This window comes from Ochlerotatus camptorhynchus, unplaced genomic scaffold (assembly GCF_037179485.1).
Source record: "Ochlerotatus camptorhynchus isolate MF236.1 unplaced genomic scaffold, CSIRO-AGI_Acam_v1.1 ptg000503l, whole genome shotgun sequence".
In the NCBI taxonomy this organism is placed as follows: domain Eukaryota; kingdom Metazoa; phylum Arthropoda; class Insecta; order Diptera; family Culicidae; genus Ochlerotatus; species Ochlerotatus camptorhynchus.
Window position 1 is genome coordinate 1,628,224 of NW_027040988.1, and position 26,833 is coordinate 1,655,056.

Genomic DNA, 26,833 nt, shown 5'->3' on the forward strand with positions numbered 1-26,833 from the left:
GTTGGACGAGGCCTTCTTCCGGATCTCGGCGTATTCGGCCCGCTTCGGACAGGCCTTACTCGTGGCCTTGTGGGCAGCACCGCAGTTGGCGCATGTGGGAGCGGCTTCCTCGATGCTGTCGCAGTCGTCGATCTTGTGGTTTTTGCCGCATTTGATGCAGCGGCTGGCCATGCGGCAGTTCCTGGTGCCGTGCCCGAACAATAGGCAGTTCGAGCACTGAGTGACGCCACGGTGGGTTGGCTTATACCGCTCCCACTTCACTACGATGTGGAACAGTGTGCGTGTCGTATGGAGATCCTTCACGGTTGTGGAGTTCTTCTGCAGATGGACCAAGTAGAGCTGGTCACGATACTTGATGGCCTTGCTGCGGGTCATCTTGTGGATTTCGACCGGCTTGAGGCCGTTCGCCTTAATCTCGTCCATTAAGGTGGTGGTGTCCATGTCGTGGAGCCCGCGCAGCACCACTTTCAGCGGCTTGGTGGCCTCGACGTCGTGGGAGAAGTACTCCAGCTTCATCCTGTCCAAGAGGGCCTGGACTGCGTTGTAGTGATTTTCGGCCGAGACCATCAGTTTGTAGCCTTCCGTGCACCGTTGAATGGTGCAGCGAAGGCCCTGCTTAATGTAGAAATCCAGCTGCTCCCATAGCCCGGGAGGGAAGCCCTTCACATAGAAGGGTGGCAACTTAACTTTTTTAGGCACCGTCTCAGGGTCCGACTGCGGCTGGGCTCCGTTCTGCAGGGCGGAGAACGGATTGTTGCTCAGCAGCTTTTTTGCTGCCGATGCGGTGGCGCTGATGTCTTCAGGTCTGGGTCGTTTAGTTCCGGGAGGCCCCGGCTGCGGGTCCGCAACGCCTGTCGGGACGGGCAATGGGGTTTTCTTCTGCTTCTTCTGAGCTGGCTCGGTGGTCGCGCCGTCTCCTGGGAGAGTCTGTTTTCCCGGTAAGCCGGCACTCGCGTTACCGCGCGATTTCTTACCCATGGCTGGGTCAGCGAGAGCGTCACTATACAACGCGGAGCTAATTCGACTTGCGAACGAACGAACGAAACTAGAGAGAATTCAAATCGACTGAACTGCTCAACAGTCTGGCAGTGAATGATGGGGGACTGATGATGAGCAAAGGCACGACAGCAGCGCTGTTTTATATCTTTTCAGGTTCAAGCAGAATGGTGTGCAACCAAGTGGTACTCGATTATGACGACTGGGTTTGGGAAAAACGTTAATTTTATGAAAACAGTGATAAAATTATCATTTGTACATTTGTCAAAAGTTTGTTTTATAGAAAACTGGAAAACAAAATATTTCAATAGATTTATAATTTCATATCCTATCGATTGGCGTACTTGGATTTTAATTCAATCTATAAATGACAAAGTTACAAGCGTTCAAAACCTAGCACTATTTCACCACACATATTTTTTTATTTGCACCCCAGTATAGTCGACAAAGACGTAGTTCTACGTCAAAATTAGAGCTGGGACTTCAACTATCTACTTAAGGATACTTAAGTTTTTTTTTCAATAAAATTAATTTCATACGAATGAAATATCGTTCAATTAATATTCAGTGCCCAATATTGAAATAAAATAAATTGAGAAAACGTTGAGATGGTTATCAGGTGGATAGTAACTATCCGGATATCCGGATAGTGAAATTTCACATTTATTTCTTTTCTTTTTAACTGTCCTAAATATTTGTCAAAAAGTTGGTTTTTAGGTGCCGATGTGAATGTAGAATGGCAGATCTGTTAATTTCCTAAATTTACTAAAATTGAAAACTAAAAATATCCGGTTAATTTGAGTCCCGGCACTAGTCAAAATGATACACAGGGTGGGAACAGAAGACTAATCACTGAGAGCTCAAAAGTATCACTTGAATAAGGGTCAATTCATCTTAAGACACCAAATTTTCTAAAGCTGCAGCCTATGCCAATGATTTCAACAAAACATTATTAACATGTCAATTTATTTTAAGAATACCGCTCCTACAGTGGTGCCCAGTGGCGTTACACTGCAGTGTAGGGATACCAGTTAAACAAATTCTATATGAGCGCCGTTTAATTGCGATTTTAGCTATTCAAACTAACGGGGTTGTACGGTAGGTCTTTTTATATTTTTCCCTAGCTGCTACCTCCAGCTGCTTCCATCTGGGCTTTTTCGAGATTTTTCAAACTGATATCTTTGAACGGAAATTGGTCCAAAGGCAAACAAGTTTCTTATTTTATTGACCCACCACTTTGAAAGTTTTTCAATGCAGAGTCTGATACATCCTTTAACATTATATTGTTATCACTGTATCTACTTCATGAGCGGCTAAGCGCTTATTTTTGTCCTATCGAGTAAAAAAACAACAAATATACCTATGATTTTGGCGTGAACGAATCAATCATACGTTTGGTACGATAATTTAGTTGAAAAGCTACAGCTATAGCTCAAAAGTTGAATATGCACTACAATTCTCTAAAATATTGTAACTATCCTTGTATGGCATAACAGCCCATGTTATATGGATTTCCAGACAGCAGAAATAACTTTACTTGCTGAATGTCCGAGCAAATTTTACGAATGTGTACATCAGTTGAGATAATTATCAGATACGAGTACAGTGAAATCTCTACAACTCGATATTGAAGGGATCATCAAGTTATAGAATAACAATCCCATACAAAATCACAATCACAGTAGCCATGAAATTCATTCTTAATATAAACCTCGATATTGAGCTAGTTGACATCGAGTTGTGGAGAGTTGACTGTATTAGTGTATTATTGAATGCCTGAAATCCTGTTCCCCTAGTTTGAAGCAGTCAGGAACCCGTGAATAACGATTTATATCTGATTTTGTGTGAAGAAAACCTTTGCTTTTTGTGGTACAAACAACAGAAGTGCAATAAATGCATTTTAGTCGATGTTTGGATCATCAAAATGGCATTATTTGACCGTTCAGAACCACTTTACACACCACTACATTGGACTGATACGCGGGTGTAGATAAAGCAAATTCCGGGTTTTGACTGCATTTAGAATTTTTTTTTTTTTTTTTTTTTTTTTTTTTTGTGATGCAACAGAAGTGCAATAAATGATTTTTTAATTTTTCAGAGCACATTCAATTTTGTTTTCAGAATTTCAAATTTTTTAGAAATAACTGAGTACCGTTCCGATTCAAATTTCGGACGATTCAAATTTCGGACACTTTCATTTTTAATTAAATATTACATCCAGTTAGAAACAAAGTAATAATGTTAGATGATCGTGGAGGGCACTAGTCAAAAAAAAAAAAAAAAAAAAAAAAAAAAAAAAAAAAAAAAAAAAAAAAAAAAAAAGATTTAAAATTTACAAGACATGTGGATCATATTCGACCGAGATAATCAACTTTTAAAAGTGTCCGAAATTCGAGTTTAAGTGTCCGAAATTTGAATCGGCACGGTATATATAGCTTAACTACTATAAGTCCTTGATTTTTTTTTAATTAAGGTCTGAAATTAGAAAAAAATCCTCCTCGGTGAACAAGAAAAGTTGTCTACGTTTAACTTCTTGAAAATAACCATTCACTTATTGCTATTCAAAAAATCTATGTCTAGAATCTTAAAGATACATACCATGACATATTTACCAGTGCGCAAAATAATCAGGTTCAATGAGTCATTTTCATATTAATATGAACTGCCATCTGCCTCATCATTCACTGCCTCGTGAGAGTCTGAATGATTGAGAGGTAAACGAGTCACTGACAGCCGAGCACTCAGTCAGTAGCTCAGTCCGCACGTTTATTCTTCCGTGATGGTACCCAATACTTGTTTTGAATGAATGGGCGTACATTTTCTATGGAAAAATGCCTCAATTACATGCTGTGTGAGCGAAGGCAAGCGGTGTGAGTCACCTGTTCGTGAGTGATTGAATTTTTTGTTGGCTCTTTCATTGTCTCGTCCTTTACCGTTTGGAAACAACAGCATTGCTTTCACACTCAGCCTAAGCAGTCAATAATTTTACGCTCTGATATTTACAAATCCAAAGTATACATAATTAGATACTAGGTATCACTGATTTCAGTTATTTTTTACCGAGCTTCCAACAGCCGGAACTGAACGGTAAAATCCTTACTTCTAGAATAATTGGTTTAGGAATTTTAAGTTTCATGACAGTTCCTCTACAACCAATAGATATGGTCAGTGAGGGTGAGTCAAGTTTACAACACCCTGCTCTGTAATGCTGTTTTTGTTTTGTATCAAGGTCCCCACTGCCATCCAAGTCCATTCAATGGTCAGCACAGCAAAAAATAAATTTTAATATTGCATCCATTCACTCATGTCGAAAATCTCATGTAATTTTTATAGCCACAAAAATAAACAAATGCGTAATGTCAGCTCATGCACTGTATTAATGATAATTTTGTCCTTTTTGGCAAGTAATATCACACCAAAAGTTTGGCAAGTTATTTTTTGCTGTGAATTTAACAAGACCGAAACAAAGTATTTTTCTGGAAAACTAGCTGTTAAAATCAGGTCAAAGATTTACGGTTCATATGAATTTTCAGAAGTTGTTTATGGATGAATGTCTAGTTTATGGATAGACCCCTAAAACAATTTCAGGCTACTGAAATAATACAAATTTAGTGCATTATAGCACCTGGTAGGTTATATACTGATACCAATGATCGCTCAAAATATACTCAGAGATGGTTGCACAGAAAAAAAAAAGAATCCGTCATGCAACTAATCATCCGCCTCCAACCCTGGAAAAACCAAATGAATTTAAAACAAAACGTAAGAGAACATGAACAGAAACAAAATTTTCAGATCAGCTACATAATAAAAATCGCAAATCGGTGGTACCATGAAGTCAGTCATGTGAAGAAAGGTAAAAACTCGACCGTGTAATAATATTCGTCGCGTCCATCGTCGTCATCGTCGTAGTCGTAGAGATTATGTGTCGCACAACCGTTCGAGAAACAGCATTGTGTGGTTATTTCGGACTTTGTTTCCACCGCGTTTATTTATTCATTTTTAAAAATAATATTATTTCACGCGTTTATAGACTTTAATGGCGCCTCGAGCTGCTGCTGCTGCTGCAATATCTACCACAATACTTCTCTTCGTGCGCGTGAGCACTTTTTGGTACCGATGGTTCCGTGTAAAATTTCGCAGTCCAAAACAGTATGATCCATGAACCGCACCATCATGGTGATCGGTTGGTCTTGGCGCGGAAGGTCAGTGTGGGAAAGTGTTTATGATGCACGCGCGAAATTGCTTTGGGGGCTACTACACTCCGTAAATAAAAGTGGACCGCCCCAATTCACATGGGCACAATCGTCGCTCACTGCGCGCTTGTTGCGTATACACACAGCATCATTAGAATGGTTCGAAAATTATTATTGGACAATAAACTGCTTAGATGTGGGATTTAGGTGAAAGGCAAGACTAAGAAAACAAGAGCGAGGCATCAAGCGTTTTTTCTCCTTTAAACTGTAGCATAGTTTAATATCTTATCAAATTGTGTACTTCAGTGGAAACCCGATTGATTAGCAAAATGTGTTAGGATCCACACCCTTATCTTTCTGCAGGATCTAAGCCTGCGGAAGAGATTCCAATATTTGTTGTCATCGTTATCAATTTCATTTAACGATCAGACGAGCTGGCGCGCACTCGGAGATAATCATTAGCTTACGCGGTATTTCATTGAACGTCAAAAAAATGAATGCCTTCCTCAGGTACGTAGAATGTGACGCAGCTGGCTGTGTCGTCAAACGGAGCAAGGAAAGTTGTTTTCGCTTTTCTTTGGCCTGACCGGATGGTGGACGTTTTCCTTCGTGCTTTTATTGACCAACCGTTTGGTCGTTCGTTTGAAAATGAGGCCTAGTCGTGCATCAAAAAATGAAAATAGTAAAGCGAATGAAAACCGTCGGTAATATATGGGGACTGACCCAATAATAAATGATGTTTACTAACAGCGCAATGTTTATTTTCATAGACCGCGTGTGTCGCCATATCATCTGATCGAGAGACTAGAGATGAAAAGACGAGTGGACTGTTTAGAATTTTGAAGGCAAGAAGAATGTGTTCGTTGCTTAATGATACCGGTTTCCGCACAATGTTGAACCGAAAAGGATTGGATTGATGCAATCGTGTTTGATCATTCCGTAATATTTTCGTGGCATACAATAGCTCAAACGAGACCGAGAGCAATAAGAAGGATGGTTTTAAAACATCATCATCATTTGTAATATTTTTTTAAAGCATCATCTGTTGTGCAATTTATAAAGCAAGAATTAAGCCCTCCACCCCCAGCATGCTTTGTAGCTGCACGTTGACTGTAACTGACTAGGAATCATGTAATGTTGTACTGGGTTCCCAGACACTGTGGAATTGAAGGCAATGTAAAGACCGATACGATTAGCTATGGACAAGAATCAGCTATGGACTTTGTTGGTCCAGAACCATTTTGTGAGATTCCTAGTAGGATTTTCACCTTTCCATACGTACCGTTGAATTTGATAAAGAGTCACAAATTGTTGAGATATTGTTTAAAATCTAATACTGCTTCTTGATTCTAAATTCGTCCTACGAGTTTCAATTCCGTCCCAACTCATTAAAACGCCATTAGATTTTCTTCGTCCTACGGATAAACGTAGAAAAAGGGGATTCGCTAGGAGCGCACCTTTTGTTTTGAGAACAATGAGCGAAAATATTCATACAATGCGCTCTAATAGGATTTATGTTGTAGCTAATGAACTAACACATCGGAACAAACCTATTATTGATTTGTGCACGGTGAAATCATTGATATTATTGATCTTTTCTGATCGATAGAACGGAAATGAGCGATTACGACGAAGTAGAGCTCTACCCTACCACTATAAAAATGAAATTAACGTCAACGGTTGTGAACAATTTGGGGGCCATCCCATATATCGGCAATGCAAACGCTTCATTAAACCTAGTGTAATAATTCAGGTTGACCAGTGAGTTTTCATTTTTCCCGTTTTTTTCTCGGTGAAAAATCCAAAATTTTACCGGTTTTTAGTATTTAGCAAAAAACGAAAGTGTTCATGGTCACGTATAAATGATTGAAGTGATTTTTGGAAAAAAAAAACATCTTCAGTAGCAAAACTACAGAAAACTACAAAAATCGGAGGCGAATGCTACTTCGACTTGTTTCGCCTACTAACGACTCTCTGATGACAGTGCTGCGGAAGCAGCAATGCTACATCGACATGTTTCGTCTAGAAACGATTCTCTGATGACTTTGTTGGGGAAGCATTGTTTGGATGTACGTATTTTTTTTTCAATAGTTTCTTGTTGAAAATCAACAGTTGGAAGCATTGCTAGAAATGTTTCTGATCGATTGGTGATAAAATTATTAAAATTAGTTCAGGGGCAGCTGAGTTATTAACGTTCAAAATCTTACATAATTTCGTTACATGTTCCATTAGAAATCACAGACGTAGTCCTACGTCAAAAAATAAATTAAATTATTATTTTTAATTTACATTATAGAATTTGTGTGTAAATTTTAAATGAATTGAAGTGTTCATTCTACAGACATGCTGAGCAGGATTCTTAAAAAAAAAATCTGGGAAAAATATCAAAGATAGTTCTGATCAGAACTCCATGAATATTTTGAGATTTTTGAGAAAGGAAGTTCTGAATTAAATTCCAATGTGGTTCTGAGGAGAATTGCAAGGGAGTGAGGAGACTATCAGGTGAATTTTTAGGAGAATGTCAAGAGGATTTTGATAAGAATTCAATGCTAATAATAAGCAGAATGTAAAGGGTGTTCTGGAAGATAATTTCAAAGGAATACCGAAGAAATTTCAGAAAAAAAACTACAAGGGACAGCCCTAAGGAGTTGTACGCAATGGTGACGTAGGACTACGTGGTCTTATATAATACATGTTATTTGTTAACTGCAGCAGGAGCTTATGTTTTGTGTAGGAATAGGAATTTGAGCGGTGTTTTCCCTGTTTATACTTTTTAGTATGACTATGATTGCCCTGAAAAGAACCTTTTGATATGAATTTTAGTTGGCACATGTTCAGAAATTTAACTCTTTTGGAAAATCTTGGTGGCCCTGAAAAGGGATGATGGTAGTACAGGCTTAAAACCTTTGGAAGATGATGATGACGTGTTGGCAGCTGGCAGCAAATCGGACCGGACAATCCCATATTATTCGGTTGAATGATTGGGCACTCGCAAGAGTTTAGGCCCGTCTGCTGCTGGACAGGGTGTATGTGATAGGTTGGCAGGCTGCAGAATATCAGTGTCCACCCAGCTAAAGCTCGTCCCCTTTTTAGTTTTTTCTCGCAATTGCCTCCATATTCGCACACGCCCAAAGATCGGAGGCGAAAGCCACTTCGACTTGTTTCGCCTACTAACGACTCTCTAATGACAGTGTCGGAGAAGCAGCAATGCTACATCGACATGTTTCGCCTAGAAACGATTCTCTGATGACTGTGTTGGGGAATCAGATTATGCATGTACGTAATTGGTGGATTTGTTAGTAATTTTGACGCTTTTTGACAATGCTTGACATTTACCACTTTTTCAATAGTTTCTTGTTGAAAATCAACAGTTTCTGATTGTTTGGTGATAAAATTATTGAAATTGGTTAAGGGGCAGCTGAGTTATTAACGATCAAAACCTTTTATAATTTCGTTACATGTTCCATTTTTGATTTTTACAAAGTGTATCCCCATATAGAAATCACAGACTAGAACTACGTCAAAACTTTAAGGGAATTACAAGAAGAATACCAAAAGTAGCATATTCTGAGAATAATAAAACAAAAACAGAGAATTTAAAAGAAATTCTTTTGAAACTTTCAAGACGTGCATTCCATGGAAGAAGAGAGAAGTAGACGATTATTGTATGGTATTGCTGAGGTTTGCGTGGACGAGCATTTTGACAAATTTAGCAGATCCGTCTATTATCAAATTCATCCTAGAATTACAATTTTGTGGGCTCAAATCTCATCGGTGCCGTAGATTTTTTCGCATATTTTCTCATACACACGTGGCCTGCCGATCATTCAAAGAGAATTGAGTTCAAACATTTGTTTGAGTATAATTTCAAAGGAATCTAATTTTCAAAATAATCGCAAAGGAATTTTAAGAAGGATTCTAAAGAACTTCTTACTAGCGTGTCAAAGAGAGTATTTAAGCAGGATTCCAAAGAAATTCTTAGGAGAGTATCAAGGGAAATCTATAGCGAATTTAATGGTAATTACGATTTCCAAGGGAATTTTCTGATAAGTTAAAGGAGAATACTATAATAACTCTGAATATGATGTATTAATATTTTTTAAGTCATGCCAACATAGCAGATTTCTATTCGAAATTTTAAATAACAGAACACTAATATGCATAATCCTCCAAATAATTTATGAAAATAAGATTACATTTATGCCATGTTTAGACTAACGTAACGTGTTTTCGTGATATTGTTGAAGAGATAATTTTCTAGAGAATACACTTTTGTTAAAGAGAATTCTGAAATTAAAAGTAAATCTGAAGACATTTCGGAATAATCTAAGGAATTTTTTGAGAAATTTGCAAATATATACACGGAAACAAATCCGATTCCATTTTCATGAATAAAAAATCATGAAATGAAAAAACTAGCCATCCCATGAAATCGTAACAATGATTCATGATTTCGGGATGGAAATTCATGATTTCATAATGCAGAGGAATCAAGACCGCTAAAAGCGTTACACGTACTTGGCAAACTGTGTTCATAAACCGAACTACATAGGCATCTCTTATTCGCCTTTTGCCTTCCATCTTATAAAATAGTGGTCAAAGTGTGGGTATAGTGATCTCAAGGTTCTTGGTTCGAATCCAGTTTGTTGCATTATTTTATTCTTTTTACATTTTTTTGGTTAAAAGTTAAACCCATGAATTTAGCTCATGATTTCAACTCGGATGATTCATGATTTTGGGAATGTTTGCTGCGTTACGCAAAAGTTGCTCATGATATCATGAATATTATTCATGGTGTATTTTCATAACATGAAAATACGCTGTGTTCATGAAATCATGAGTCATTTATCTCATTTCGGAGATCGTATTTTTTCCCGTGTAACGAGATAAGTTTTAAATAAATAATTTAGTAATTTCAAACATTGAAAAAGTTTCAAGATTCCGTGCATAGAAATTCATGGTCCAGGATTAACCAAAATTTAAAAGATACTGATACTGTCATTGAGAACAAATTTCAATATGCATGTTTTAGAAAACTGTTCAAGATTATGGGACTAGAAATTTCAGAAAAATGTAACAGTATGGAATGTTCGTTTTCAACGTTCAAAAATGAATAAAAATATTAAAAATGGCAGGCTCTGAGACATCGCTATTTTTTTATAAATCACAGTCTTAATTGTTGATAATCTGTACTGTGGAAAAGTAAAAAATTCCGCTATTGAAGAAATATATAAGATAATACTAAGAGAATAATAATTATTAACAGAATTCGCCTAATATAGGTACAAACAAATATTGTATGGTTCCAATAAAATTCCCGGTTATTTCCCGGTTGATTTTGATTCCCAGTTCTACCGGTTCAGTGACCACCCTGCATTTGCGGCGAATCAATACCGATAAATTTTCATTGAAATGCATTGTAATAAGGGCAAAAATTGATCCCTTCTTCACGTAAATATAGACATCAATTTAAAAAAACGACTTTGACAAATTAAGGGTATTGAAATCAGTAGCTATGATAACTCTGTCGTTCTACATGAAAACTTATTTTGCGCACAGCCGTGAGCGCAGTAACACAATTTACTGAGATATCAATAAACATTACGTTTGTTTGCTTATTCAGGGAAACATTTTCCTAGACTGAGCAGTCGAATGTCCCAGAGATTAAAGTAATATGTGCTTGTCGGTAGTGAATATCCCAGATTCAACAAACGCAATTTAACAATTTATGTTGAGGACATTTTCAAAATGTCAGTTTTAAGAATATCGACATGGGTCGATATTGATCAACCCCCCAAATGGCTTCCCAGTCTTGTTCCGAGTGCATTTATAATAAATCTGTGAATTCAAATCGAATGTTAAATTCCTTTTTTCTTTTGTGTATTTTCGGCAAAAATATTTCAAATCAGATTTCATAAAACTCATCGATGAGCCTAAATGTAGGCAATTTCTTTATAAATCTTTGCATGGAAATTGCATTGCACAGAAAACCATTTATTTCTTAAAAATAGAACCATTTTACAGAATTTTTTTTTAACTAATTGAGATTGAATCTAAGACACTAAGTTTAGTCGAAATTCCACTTGCAAGCTAATAACAACAATCGTCGCAACCCTATGACACATTCAATATGGTTAAGTGATGAACTAGCCTACGGCTAATATCAAGATAATAAATTAAAAAAAAAACTTCAACGTGTACGTATGTATTTATCAACGGATACAAACGATAGTACGACGGCGCCTTTACTCACTGATATTATTTTTTCTAAAGAAAGTGTTAGTAGCTCACAGTACTGCGCAGGTGGCAAAGTATCGAGTATGTGCTGTTCATCATTAACTAACTGCACATTCGTTTATATTAATTTGAATCATGCACATAATTCTCGAATACTACCTACCTACCGAACTCACGAATTGAATGGTAATAAAAATCAAAGAAATTGTATGAAAATGAAATGTTTTTCAAAAAATAATGATTAGGAAATGTGTAGAAAATAGTAGCTTTATTACAGTAAATTTCTTTAATATAACTTAATGGCTGTAGTGAATGAAATGCACTACAACGAGGTCGAATATTCAAAGGTATATTACATAAATAAAGAGGTAATATTACTGGTTAACAACGCTTTTGCTTTGCTCCCAACCAACTTGAAAATGTCGTCTAAGTGGTTGCAGTCAGTGTTTCTACATACAAATACTGCTGCGAATATGGCATTTTAATTTTCACACTCTGATAGATCGCGAAACGCTTCTACTCTAGTAAAATTAACTGACAAAAAACCGAAAAAGTATCGCAGTGAGACCCAAGCTCATTGGCAGCAACGTGGTGGAATCCCTAACACAGCCGCCCATTTCAAGTACCTAAACTGACGAAAAATTAAGTGGTATCTGTGTCGGTCGCGAAAGCAAACTTCCCCAAACACAGACATCGAAGTCAAATTTATAGGAAAGATTTTCTAATTATGATTGCCAACTTGATATCCAAATCGACATGGGTGAAGTGCACAATTTTCAATGCGATATTACTGAATAGGTTTTACTGTGTACCAAATGTCCAAGTTAAGGGACTGTTTTTTGGGATTCTTGAATCCCCCCCCCCTCTGCGTAGCCAATTGTCCATACACAATATTTAAAATATTTACGAGTAGTGGATAATTGTCACCCCCCCCCCCCCTCCCATAACTGTCTACGTAGTTAATGAACGGCCCCTTGGAAGCACACTTGTGAAAATATTGAAAGTACTCCAGTGGTTGCTAGATTGCAAAAAGTCTTGTCAAACGATCATTCTAATGGTCTAGGTACTCTTAAAAAGGATAACGGGAGTTTTACTTCTAATGCATCAGAAACTTTGAATTTGATGATGCAAGTACACTTTCCAGGATCTCTACCGGTCTTGAATGAAAATACGACTTCCTTAGATACACTGACTGGATCAGAGAAGACCAGCACAGAAGTTTTCGAGGATCCTCATGATATTGCAAAAATAACTGGGCAAAAAATGGCCAGGCAGGACACGCAAGATCTAGCAAGTCGGATTTTTACTCAAGCAAGAGTTGAATGGGCTGTAAATTCGTTTGAACCATTTAAATCTCCAGGAAATGATGAAATCCGTCCTGTGATGATTCAAAAAAGCAAAGGAATGCTAATTCCCTGCTTAACTGAAATGTTCAGGGCCAGTTTGCGGTTGAACCACATTCCAAAACTCTGGCGACAAATTCGTGTGGTTTTTATTCCTAAAGCTAACATAAAGGATAAAAAGAGTCCAAAATCCTTTAGACCTATTAGCCTTTCGTCATGTATGTTGAAATTAATAGAGAAATTGATTGATGATTATATTAAGTCAAAGTATTTAGATTCGATCCCATTAAATAAACAGCAATTTGCATACCAACACGGAAAATCAACAATAACAGCACTTCATACACTAGTGACAAAAATTGAAAAAAACCTTTGAAGCCAAAGAGATTATGTTAGCTGCGTTTCTAGATATTGAAGGAGCATTTGACAATGCATCTCATTATTCAATGAGGAACGTTATGATAAAACGAAATTTTGATAAAACTATCATAGATTGGATTTTTGAAATGTTGCAAAAACGAGAAATAACATGCAGTCATGGTAGTTCAACGGTCACGGTAAGGACCGTGAAGGGTTGCCCACAAGGAGGGGTTCTTTCACCTTTGCTGTGGTCACTGGTAGCCGACGAACTACTATTACATCTTGAAGCGCAAGGATTTGAAATAATTGGTTTTGCCGATGACATAGTAATCATTATTCGTGGAAAATATGAACACGTTATCAGAGATAGGTTACAATATGCTCTTAATTTAACGATGGCGTGGTGTAAAGATGAGGGGTTGTCCATAAACCCTCATAAGACTACTATTATACCATTTACACATAAAAGGAAAATAAAAATACTAGATTTGCACTTGGAGGATACTAAATTAGTCCTTTCTCAAAAGGTTAAGTATCTGGGAGTAATTCTTGATAGCAAACTCAATTGGAACTTACATTTGAATAAAATAATAAGCAAGGCTACAAATGCCCTATGGATAAGCAAAAAAACATTTGGTAATAAATGGGGACTGAAACCTAAAATGATCGATTGGATCTATAAGGCTATAATAAGACCCAGAATAACATATGCATCATTAGTTTGGTGGCCAAAAACAAAAGTTAAATATGCTCAAAAAAAACTCGAAAAGTTGCAAAGACTTGCTACAATTTCCATCACAGGAGCAATTCGTAGCACGCCCTCTAAAACGCTAGATACAATGCTAAATCTGCTTCCCTTACATATATTTGTGCAGTTAGAAGCCGAATGAAACGCACTAAGGTTAAAAAGAACAAAACAGTTTTTTGATGGGGACCTTAGGGGTCATCTCAGTATTTTGAAGGAATTTAAAATTAATTCTTTATTAACTCATGAAGACTGGATGAATAGACAGTATAACTTTGAAAGACTATTCAACGTCACTGAACCTAGTCGCACTGAATGGGAATCAGGGGGACCTAGTATTCAACCAGGATCAGTAATTTTCTACACTGATGGCTCCAAATTAAACAACAGAGTTGGCGCTGGGGTAACGGGTCCTGGTGTCAACATATCAATATCTATGGGTAAGTGGCCAACCGTATTTCAAGCAGAAATACAGGCAATTATTGAATGTGCGACGGTTTGTTTACGTCGTAATTACAAACATACAAATATATATATTTTCTCTGACAGTCAAGCTGCCCTAAAAGCATTGAGGTCAGTTACATGTTGTTCTAAACTGGTTTGGGAATGCATTCAATTACTACAGCAGGTGGCTAAAAATAGTACAGTTAACTTATTTTGGGTACCTGTTCACTGTGGGGTTGAAGGTAATGAAAAGGCAGATTTATTAGCAAGATTGGGATCATCAAAACCATTCCTAGGTCCAGAACCATTTTGTTGGGCCTCAGAATGTACCCTCAAAATGGAACTAAAAAACTGGGAAAAATCGATGATAGGGTAAATGTTGGCTTCGGCACCCATTGACTGTTTTCGGCAACCAAAATTTAAACGATAATTTCACTATGTTTTCCCATCAACACACTTCCCTGAATGTATTCAAACGATTCTGTAGTCTTTCAGCTTCAATCTGATTATATTTGTACGACCGAGCAATCCTATTATGCCAGATTTTTCTTCAAATTAAGTATACGCACTACAAAATGGGGCTGATTTCGAGTTGCCGATAATAGAACAGCTGGTTAACACGCAGTTCTAATGGGAAGGTTGCCGAAGAAAAAGAGGCTGCCGACAATAGTCACACTCACCTGAGAAGTTTGGAGCGTTGTAAAATCGCTTTCAAACCGGTTTGAAAAATTCTGTCGATTGGAATGGATAGAGAAGCAAGCAGCAGATGAATGTTAACAAACAGACACGTGATATATGTGCGTAACGCTGACAAAATGCTAATAGAAGTGCGGACGCTGCTTAGATTGACGAGAATACGTAAATTCCCCTAGATAACATTTGGAAAAACACTAAAATAGCTCGACAGTCCAAAAGATTTATATCACCTAATAAAGGAGCAACTCAAAGACTTCTTAGTCTCTCCAAAAAAGATCTATGTACTTTTAGTGGCCTAGTTACGGGCCACTGTTCAAGTAAATATTATTTAAAACAGCTAGGCAAATTGGAAGATGACAAGTGTCGATTCTGCAACCTAGAGAGTGAAAACTCGGAACATTTACTATGTAACTATGCAGCACTTTTTCATAAAAGGAAAACATTTTTCGATAAGGGTTTAATACAGCCCTCAGAAGTATGGATGACTTATCCCAGTAAGGCAATAAAGTTCATTCGTTCTATAATACCTTACTGGGACAATGCCTATAGTCAGCTAGTGGAAATCACTCAAACAAATAGTGATACAACACCCTGATGTGGCATACATTAAACCGGGGCCCGCCAAAAAAAAAAAAACGGCCCCTTATCAATTTTCTAAACCTTTCCCCCCTTCTTTTTTGGAGCGAGACATACTCAATAGATGTTCCAAAAGGTTTAATCAATTGGTGCACTTTTTTTACCAATTTCCAGCGGCGCACAATGTTCACTCTATAGAAACCGGTACTGTAAATTGTTGGGCAGCCGTCTGAGTGAGGGTGTTCCCCCGTCGCCGTAGATCGGTATAATTATTCTTGCAAAGGCATAATACCTATTCATACTTTTTGCGATACCTTCATTCTTACGCTGCATACATTCATATTTTTCCACTATATCTCGCATGAAACAAACACAAATCCGAACTCACAAACTCACTGTTCACACTCACTTTCCGACTTTGTAGGTCTCAGATGTGATGTCGCCTATACTGCTCACGGCTCACTACTACTGCTGGCTGCTTGCGGATTCAACTATCTCACCCTGCTATTGGTAAGTACTTGCACTATTTGGTTGGACCCAAACCTGCCTCCGGTGGTGGCGCTCCGACTAATGGTGACTGGTTGGCACTACTAAAGATACACACATACACAAGGCGCTCCTATGTCTATTTCTTTTCTTTGCTTCTGTTTTTACGAGAAAAATATTCACTATTGCTATTTCTTCCTCCTACTAGCCAGTTTACCTAGTTGTCTTCTTCGCAATTACACTATTTTTTGCTGCTACATTAATAGATCACTTTGGGATCTTTCACTTCTTGATTGAAAAGTTGTGTTTGCCCTACAACTTGTATTTTTCAGTAAATGCTTTTCTCAGTTCAAAATCGTTTTATCCGTCTGATCGATTTCCAATGTCTGTTTCATTCCCATGGGAACTCACTCGTTAATCTTCGTATGTGGCACCATTCCTGTCAAATATTTCCAGCGACAGAAGTCACGATTTTCCGGAAAAAAAAAATCACACCTACCAGCACTGATATCCAAACTGAAATTCACACGGAATCCGGAACTACTAATCTGTCTCATTCCAGTCCATTGTAGCACGGTGTTTCTTCCCTCGGCGACCTCATAAAAATAACTCTAGACTTTTCTTTTCACACTGTCACTCTATATCGAATATGCAAAAACCTCATTCATTAGCCAAAATCACTCAAATATACTGACTAACTTCGTCGTCGACGTCGTCTTTCTTTTCTTGCTGGCTTCGCTCGACTGCTCTGCCCATACCTACTGCGCTCTATGCAGGGACTACTTTCTGTTCGGCTGCTCTGCTGAGACTGAAATTTACCAATACCCCTCCCACTCCGAAAATACACACACGACGACTGAGGCCACAGCAGTTCTCCTTCCCGTCTTCTAATAAGCCCCAAAGACTGAACTGAACTGAACTGAACAACTGCTAGCGGTCTAAGCAGAAACAGCAAATTTCACACGTTCACCTTTACAGCACGGTTGTACTTTCATGACTATACATCGAGTGGAAGGTGCATGCAGAGGATCTACGCCTTCCTTGCTTCGCTACATACTTTACTCTACGCTACTACTCACTCGCTACTCTAGGCGATGCGATGATGATGGTAGACCAGAAGCAGACCGTCATCGTATACCAAGGTACCTTAAAGAGAAGGTAACTTATATCAAATTTTTCGCACATCTGTGGTCTGGGCACCAACACATCATGTGGTATGGAATTATGCAAGATTTTATTAATTTCCAGAGCTTTTGTGAAAAATGTTCAAACATTTGTTGGGCATTTGAAAGATTGGACTTTTCCAAACCTGCTGTAAAGCCGATAATTAATGATAATTTCAATCAATCAAGCAAATCCAATTTGGAGACATTTTGGAACATATGCCTAGCAAATAAAAAAAATCTAATTTGTGTTAAATTCTTCGAAACGTAATGTCTTAAGCTTTTTAACTACGGTCACATATAAACGCAAACTAATGTTCATGCTAGATTAACATGCAATAATAGCTGAATACCTAAAACGAAAAACTTTTCCAATTTCCTTTCATTTAGCAAAACTGCTCTAATCTCATAAATTTGCACAAAATCTTCAACATTATTTTTTGCTTCTACGCACCACTACGTCAACATTGTAGCGAATATTATACCTGTGCTTTAATATACTTTGATCGGTGAGAGCGAAGAACAACGCGTGAGATGCGAGCTGCTGCTACTACGGCGAACAGGGTGGAAAAATATGTGTATTTTATACGAGAAACAAACCATAGAAGGGGCCAGTACCAATACTAGAAGTCGGGGCAACTAGAGAATTCACGAACACCATTGCCTCGGCGTTCAAGTGTATTACAAAGCCGAAACAGTCCCGAGTAAAACGTTTTATGAGGTAAAAAAAAACAAATCAGTTCGATCGAAATTCACAAAAAATAGAGTGTTAAATAACACGATTCGACCGACGATTTCTACTGTTCATAATAACATCGCTCTAATTATTGATATGCTTCAAGGAGGATTACATTGTATTAAGCAGTCGAATTTTTGAGTATTAGAAATCGAAAAAAAGTACCGACTTCAACAGTTCCACTTAGTAACTTCGTTGGTACATGATCAATTCGATTGCATTTGAATGCCAAATATGAGAACTAACTTAAACCGTCTATGCCTATGTTACTATTGATTTCGTTTTAATAAACCTTCTCGAAGGGTCCTATTGAAAGTTATAGACGCATAAACCATGGAATAAGAAAAGTCAAATGGCATATTTTGAATTGAAACAACAATTCAGTACTGAGATGGAGAAGGGCCTAACAGATTTGGTAAACAATGACTTATCTCGATGATTTATAGGAATTTTAGAAACGCTCATGCAACCCAACATAACCATCGGGTAGGGGAAGCCTGGTGATGTTGGTTTACGTGGGCGTCTTAACTTTCTATAAATTATCTAGAGAAGTCATTGTTTACAAAAGCTGATGGACCCTTTTTTGCAGCCCTCCATTAAATTGTTCTACTACCGATTCTCCCGGCGAGCATAAGGCTATATATAACCTGCTCAAGAGAAACCACGGAGGAAAAGCTGTCATATAGTTTATTTAAATCAACAATGATATGGGGCAACCCAGTTGCTCCAGAACGACCAATACAATCAAAAGTCCTTGTCGAGACCATAGATGATAAGGTGGTTAAAAATAACGCTTTTGCTACACCAAGCTCAATCGATTCTAAATCAGGTCCTGATAATTCTCCCAAAATTTGAGCTCAATTGAATTCGATCTCATACTGCTCTTTAAAGTTTATTCGGAAATTACTATAGGAATAGTTCAACTTATTGTTCTGAGCAGTTCCACGCCAAATGACGAATCGGAAAAAACTCATCATTCTCCGATTTGCATGAAACTTTGCATAATTGTGTGGGCAATCATTCACATTTTTACAATAATTCTGCCATTTTGATATTGTATTTTCTTAATAAATTGTAGCACGAAAACGTCACTTCTGATAAAGTTTTTCATAGAAAAATATTTAGGTAATTTTGAGAGCAATTAAAAAAAAGGCGTTATATCAAATATATTAAAAAGTTTATCTTCAATTTAAAATAAATTAAACACATGAAAATAGCAAACTTCTGGCCTATATTTAACATTATGGATTCTTGAAAATTGACAAAAATCGTTGAACTAGAACTTTTAGTAATTTTTTTTTTGAAGTTTTGCTAGTATGTTTTTTTATGTAATTTCTACACAGGAAAATATATTCGAGACATCCTAAATTGTTATCAGTACACAAATTATATAAAAAAGCTTGTCAACAGGCCTGAACATACTCATTACAGCTAAAATACTACTTTTCGAAATTATGAAACTATGAGATATTATAATAATAATTTGTACATGTAAGATGCAAGTAGAGGAGGTAAAGTTTGTGTATGGCACATAAGATCTGTCAATTTCGCTTCCAGAGTGTCACAATTAGCGATTAGCTATAACGAATAGTACTCACTCATGACGATTGCTCATTACAGCTAAAATAGCTAATTGTGACCTTCTGGAAGAAAAAATATGATCCAACTATGTACATACGTAACTGCGATGCGGATATGGTTTGAGGCCCCACAACATGCATAGAAACCTCCCCTATCATCCGAGTTCATCGGAGGACAATGAAGCAACCAGGAAAGCCACGTAGCAGCAGTCTTGATCAAGCAGCCATTCACCGGTCCAAGGTACGACCATTAACACCAGTAGGACCAATAAGCAGGAACGGTACAGGCAGGACGATTACAGCCAAGAGCCCTCGGCTTGGGTATTCACGAGGTCGGAACTAGTGATTCAAATTGATTTCAAGGTCTTCACGGTCGTAGAGCCTTCATCATGACATTACCAAACAAACGCAACGCAAATCAAGGTCGCGGCAGTTCAGTCGTTAAACACTGAATGTATCCTTTTTACAGACTCATGGTGATTGGAGACGCGTAAATCCTCTCTTTCCTCATTAGGACGACCACCTCCCAACCGATAGCTATCGGTTGAGAGTTTTTTGTGTGCTGAATCCATACCATGGTTCAGACAATTATTTGGCTTATATTCGTTACCTGTAAGATCTAACAGTTTAACTCAACGCCTATACTGCTTAAGATCATATGAATGTTCACCGTAGTGGGTGACGCTTTGGAAAACAAACAAGAACTGAGTCGAACACATTCTGGCCAAGTATACGTTGGCATTCTGATCATTCGTTTTGAGCAAAACATACTGCTGTTTTGGTGTTGGTTTAGTATAAAGTATGAAGCTCTACATTTGGAGAGCTAAGAGGGTTTCACACTCAAGTTTTGTTAAATTTCAAGTATTCGTCTTGATCAGCCCAGTCTCCGACGCACTTTTAGAAGAAGTGAAGTTTTGATGAAAAAATTCACCACCGTGTAGGGCTTCTTTTCTCATACACAGTTTTGCTCACGTGGTGCTGGTGGAGCGACTCGATTCCGGACGTCACCGATTAGGGCGAGCTGAATCCGGCATCGGAACGGCAGAAGCGATACGTCGGCCACAGTCAAGGGTGCGAGGCGCATATCTTGTCGGCATACGAGACGAACGAACCAAAGTGCATGACCGTGTGGTGGCAGCTTCGGGAAGGCTTCTATCCACGGCAGCCCGCGGCAATGGCTACAGGTAGCGATCAGTGAGTGCACTAGTGTTAAGAGTTAACATTATGACTTAGTTTAAGCGCATACAAGGGCAACCCTCAGTAAACCACACGTATGAGTGAACATCGAATATAGAAAAGATCATGAGCTAAGAAATTTGTTAACTAATTCATTATTTGATTATGGGAAGAGCTAACATTGGGATTTATGTGTCATAAACAAACTTTACCTCCTCTTCTTGCATATAAATTATTATTATAATATCTCATAGTTTCATAATTTCGAAAAGTAGTATTTTAGCTATAATGAGTATGTTCAGGCCTGCTTGTCAACAAGTTTAAAAATATGCCCAAACGATGGTGTTCTACTATTTTGTCCTTAGTTTTAAATACTTCAAAAGTTTACATTTTTCATGAGCTTTATTTAAAATAAATATATAAATAAAGAAGATAGGAGATACTCATTTTTAACATTTTTTTACTCAAAATTACTTTAAAAAAAATACCGTGTATATTTTTCCTAGAAAGACTAGGAACTCTGTCTCAGAAGTGACGATTTTGTGCTACAATTTATTGAATAATGTCAAAGACGCTATTTAAAAAAAAAACAAGATCCCATAGCCCATAACACACAATTATGCAAAGTTTCATGCAAATCGGAGAAGGTCGAGTCATAATTTTAATTTTATTTTCTATTTGGCTTGGAACTGGTCTTCTTTTTATCTTAGCTTTTCGCCATAACAATTTAATTGATTGATTGATTTATCTTTATTACTGGTAAGCTTGTTATCTGCACTTAGATAAATTTTTCTAAACTACAGCTTTCCTGAGGACCACTATTACATAATCAAAACAACGACTGAGAAGAAGTTGTAAATATACACTGAAAGAAATATCACTATAAAATCATGTTCAAAAGTTAAATCGTTATAGCTGAAGATATACCCTTAAATTTGGTGCAGAGTGGAGGATATATTTTTCCTTGATTTGTATTCCGTCAATCTTGTATTCCGTGCTGAGCACCAATGCTATCGATGCCAGGGAGGCAGCTCCCACACCTGGACCCTACATATCGACCCATTAACTCATGGCCGGGGACCAACGGCCTTACTTTCCGGCGTGATCAGAAATGTTATGCCTCAGAAAATCCCGGCGGCGCCGACAGGGATGGAACCCAGGCCCTTTGGGGTGAGAGGCATTATTGGTGCAAAAGTGGGTGTGGTAATTATTATATTTCAAAGTAGTAATGAGGGTAATGAAAATTAGTTTTTCCATACATGTATGGAATGCATGCAATGTACATCCAACTAATGAACTTTAATGTTGAAATTACAGTACAGTTTTTCAGCCTAGCAATTAAAGTAATTAAAGTTCTTAAAACAGTAGTTTACAGAATTTAATTACTGTGCATAACTACCTTAGAGTAAATGGTCATTGCGTGTCCTAGGTCTGCATCGAACAAAATCATATTACGCTCTATTTAACTTGCTTAATTAGACAAAGCTACACCACAAACTGTTTGTTTAATTTGAGAGTGTGCAGCCAGCTCCATTGACCCTTTAGTATTTCACATGCAATGACTTTGTACTCAGTGCAGAAATTTAAAAGTAAAAAAAAAGTTTAAGATAATTGAATTGAATATCCATAGAAAAATATTATTTTCAAAAATTCAATGTTTAACAAAAATCATTTTCAGCTTTTTAATATTTTTTTTTTATTTTTGCAGTGTAGGAATACAATGCAACTTTCTACAATTCTTATCATTATCTTAAGTTTTGTATGTTTCACCACATTTGTTTTGTCATGAACCACTCAACTCAGCTCGATGAGATTAGAAATTAGAAAATTTTTGAGAGGCGTACCACCGAACGAAAATTACGCTATTGAATATTTTTGGAATCGGTCAACTTATTCTAGAGATATGGCCGGAACATGTTATGCCGAATACCGGACTTAAGACTAGAAGAGACCTGCATCATGCCAAACATAATTATCATGCGACACCTCAAAACATATGAGAATTCGGAAACAAGATCAACGATGGCCATACCACCCGGACATGTAGAAAACAATGATTCACGCTGGGTGACACCTTAATCAAGAACCCTACATCATAGCATATTTGACAAATTAATCTATATGAATAAAAAACTAAACTAAATGGCTAATTTGCCATATAAATGAGGAAAAAAAAATCAATTGCAAATCAACAATAAATTTAAATTAATTAGAAGCAAGGACGGAACTGGGTGCACTAGGTAAAACAAGCCTGAGGCAGTTATTAACCGATTTTGACGATTTAAAAGAAACGTGTTGCATTACATTAAGAGTAAAACGTATATTATGCTTAACTGCCCATAAAAGTCACGTCTTTGCTAGATTTCCTATTTTAATTTGACAGCTATGCGTTTATAAGTAGTTTACGTTTATGCTATGGAAGCAATATCAAATTATTTGGGAGAGAAAGGTTGGGTAGGTAAAGGTTAACAGTTGACAAAAAAACAATCTAAATCCGGCTAACAGAACTCAATATTGTACACTACGAAAGCATACAATACTGCAGTACAATAGTCACTACACTGATAAAAGGCCAATAATTGTTTCCATGTGTCCCACACATAGATTTTTGCAATTAGATTCATCGTATAGTTTCTATATGCCGGACACATAATTCTCCTGCGCACATATCACCTGTATGTGCGACATACAGTTCATATGACAGATAATATTTGTATTTCATTGCGTGATTTCTAGTTATGTGTGGCCAAATGAATATTTTAGCGGCGCCGGTGGTGTAGTGGTAAGCGTGATTACCTCTCACCCCAGCAGGCCTGGGTTCAATCCCAGTCGGCGCCGCCGGGATGTTCTGAGACATAACATCTCTGATCACGCCTTCCTTTGGAAGGGAAGTAAAGCCGTTGGTCCCCGGTTCATGAGTTGATGGGTCGATAGGTAGGGTCCACGTGGGCGTCGGTAGCATTGGTGCTCAGCACGGAAAACAAGATCGACGGAAAACAAATCAAGGAAAAAATTAAAAATGTATATTATGCTGCATTTGATAAAGACATTTTCTATTAGATATGTGTGGATTTTTACTAGTGTACACTAGTAACGCATTACAAGCAGAGGTGGTCACGAAACTTTTTTTCTAAAAAAAATGTCATGACATTATTCCACCTATTCTACTGTACTGCCCATAATCGCATATCGGTCCCATATGGATAGGAAATCAAGCAAAGATGGGACTGATATGCGATTATGGGTAGTGTAGGTTTCAGCTCAATTGATCATAAGAGAACAAAGTTACAGCATGTCATAGTAGACCATTTTATATGAAAATTGCCATGCGCTGCTGTTATATATATCGAACAGCACAGTAAAATGTTGGATTGATACATACACCCCTATTCTGTATTTCGTTTCGAACGAAATTCTCATACAAAAAAATATTTTTTTGTATGAGAATTTCGTTCGAAACGAAATACAGAATAGGGGTGATAAACACAAACTAAATAAGAACAACTTTAATACCAATAAGCTAAGAAAATGTAACTTAGCTAAGAAGGAAATTAAATGCATTCATCTCAATCAATTTAGATACATATAAAATACATTTTTTTTCTAAACCGCATATTAAAATCACAAGATAAAAATAGACATAGTAAATATTGATATTTAATATAATGTGAAGGGTAAACATTGTGTTATGTTATGTAATTTGTAATCTATTTATTTAATAACGTAAGCCTGGTGGACAAAGCTTTTATCGAGAAAACATGTTATGTTCTACTAGGAATATGTATTACTATCTCTCACCTTTGGAGTATGCTCACCGATGCCGTTTGTCGTCTTGTTACAATAGATACACTTCACCACACACAGTACCGCTAGAAAGTACACACCACCGAAAAAGCGTCAATTCGACAAAAATGCTCAATGACAGCTTTTACTACACACCAACAGTAATTTCTACGCCTGCGAGATCATTCGTATGAATGACTTCTCACTCTCTCCGACACCATTCTCCCGTCTTTTTCTCTGCTGCTCACACACTACCACACGCACTTGTATCACATTTTCTCACTTTACGCTACGGCTTTGTTGATGTGTTAGGTGAAGGTGAGAAGAACCCACTCGCTAGCCAGCATTCACCACTCACCCAGCAAGAACCCGTTGTGTGATGCCTGCTGTTGTTGATGCTGTTTGCTGCTGCTATGCACGGCGAGTGCGGGTGGAAACGCGAGACGAAGAGATTTTTCCCGATTTCACTTGGGCATCTGATGTGGGAACTTTTTTTTTCTCTGTGTGCATTCCCTTCTGCTTCTTTATTCACTTTTTTTCACCGTCACAAAACCGCATTTGCTGTTGAAAATTTCATGCAATCCACGGCACAAAACAAGTCCACTTCACAATCAATACCAAAACAGTCTCACAAACTATCGAACTGAAAGCCCGAAAATGGAGTCCACCGCGACGGATTCCGAAATAAAACTTTTTTCTTCACTCAAAGAAATGACCCACCTCTAAGTGAGAGATGAGAAGCGAAACGCACAAAACCAGACGCACGATTCTGAAAAATCACACACGCTCCCGACCGTGGTTCGGCGACGAATGAAAATGATCGACGGTCGAGGCTCGTCGTCGTCAGAGCAGCAGAGAGAAATAAAACGATTGCACACACACAGAAGTAGCTCTCCTAGGTAGAGATGTGTAGTATTAACGCCATCGAAACTTCTGAACTCCTTACTCCTACGAGGAAATCCCATTAAAAAACGTCAGTCTGGGCTGGAAACATGGCGGCTTATTCCTTATTCAGTCACTACACGGAAAAAAAACTCAACCGAATTCGGTCACTCATTGGTCACTCCATTGAAAATTATTCTGTCATTCTACACTAAGAAAATTTCAATGAATTTTTGCAATGTGATCAACAAATGGTATCCATGTGTCGGACACATACTATTTATTTGACACATAAATATCATGTGTACTTCTGAGTGGATTCTGTTTATGTGTGGTCCGAGGTGTGGTCACACAAAAATCATGTGGAATTTCACATAGAAATTCGTCAATAAAAATGTGTCGAATTTAACGAGTGTACCGAGCACGAGCTCCACCGACACTTTCATATTGGATTTTTCGGTGAAGTGACTGAATATAAACAATAAGCCGATATTTGATGTACGTGAAATGTCATATCCACTATGCTTCGTACACGGCCACTGAGAATAACTCAGAGAAAGAGTCACTTCTACTCAGAGGTAGTGGTACATATCAAGCTGAACAATGCATTCAGTCCTAAGTGACATTGACAGATTCTCTTCGTCGACTTTCTCTTTGCATCCTCATGGCCATATTAAGATATTCACAGCTATTTCAACACACAACCCAAATTTGAGTTTAGTTCACTCATAATCGCCAAAAGTGCAGGAACTTAGCGATGAGTAAAATTAGTCTCATGGTTTTCTGTGGAAAACCTAAAAAATCTGCCGGAAAATGCGGGAAAATGAGGAAATTGACTAAAATTTTATTCAGTCTCGCAGTAGTACCAACAATCAATACGAAACTAACGATTTTAAATTGGTTCACTACTTGACTAGCTTATTGGTCCCAAGCAAACGATTAACGTACCCCATTCTAGTAGAAATTCTAATACTACGCAATGTTTGTTTTGATTCGCTATGAAAGTTTGACAGATAAAATGAGGGGTTATTGGTTTTTTCTATGTTTCGAGGGGTAAATCGATTAGCTTGGGACCGAAGAGAGTACCAGAGCTGAGCCAAAAAGTTGAGCACGTTATTTCGGGACCCTCTAGTCTTAGAGTTTCCACTATGGTAGTACCATAGAGGTAACTCTAAGACTAGAAGGTCCCGGAATAACGTGCTCAACTTTTTGGCTCAGCTCTGGTACTATCTTCGGTCCCAAGCTAATCGATTCACCCCTCGAAACATAGGAAAAACCAATAACCCCTCATTTTATCTGTCAAACTTTTATAGCGAATCAAAACAAACATTGCGTAGTACTAGAATTTCGACTAGAATGGGGTACGTTAATCGTTTGCTTGGGACCAATAGGCTAGTCAAGTAGTGAGCCAATTTAAAATCGTTAGTTTCGTAT

The 26,833-nt window shown here is 37.6% G+C and overlaps 1 protein-coding gene across 4 annotated transcripts in view; it reads right to left on the reverse strand.

The window, feature by feature from the left end:
* Nucleotides 1-25,308, reverse strand: part of gek (serine/threonine-protein kinase gek) — a 162,478-nt gene extending 137,170 nt beyond the window's left edge. For 3 of the 4 annotated variants that reach the window (XM_065235686.1, XM_065235685.1, XM_065235684.1), the window contains exon 1: nucleotides 24,533-25,308. The gene's annotated coding sequence lies outside the window, so the exon portion shown is untranslated. Of the gene's footprint in view, nucleotides 1-16,002; nucleotides 17,167-24,532 lie in introns of those variants that run through there. The other variant, XM_065235683.1, reaches the window with a different exon arrangement.
* Between the last annotated feature and the right edge of the window lie 1,525 nt (nucleotides 25,309-26,833).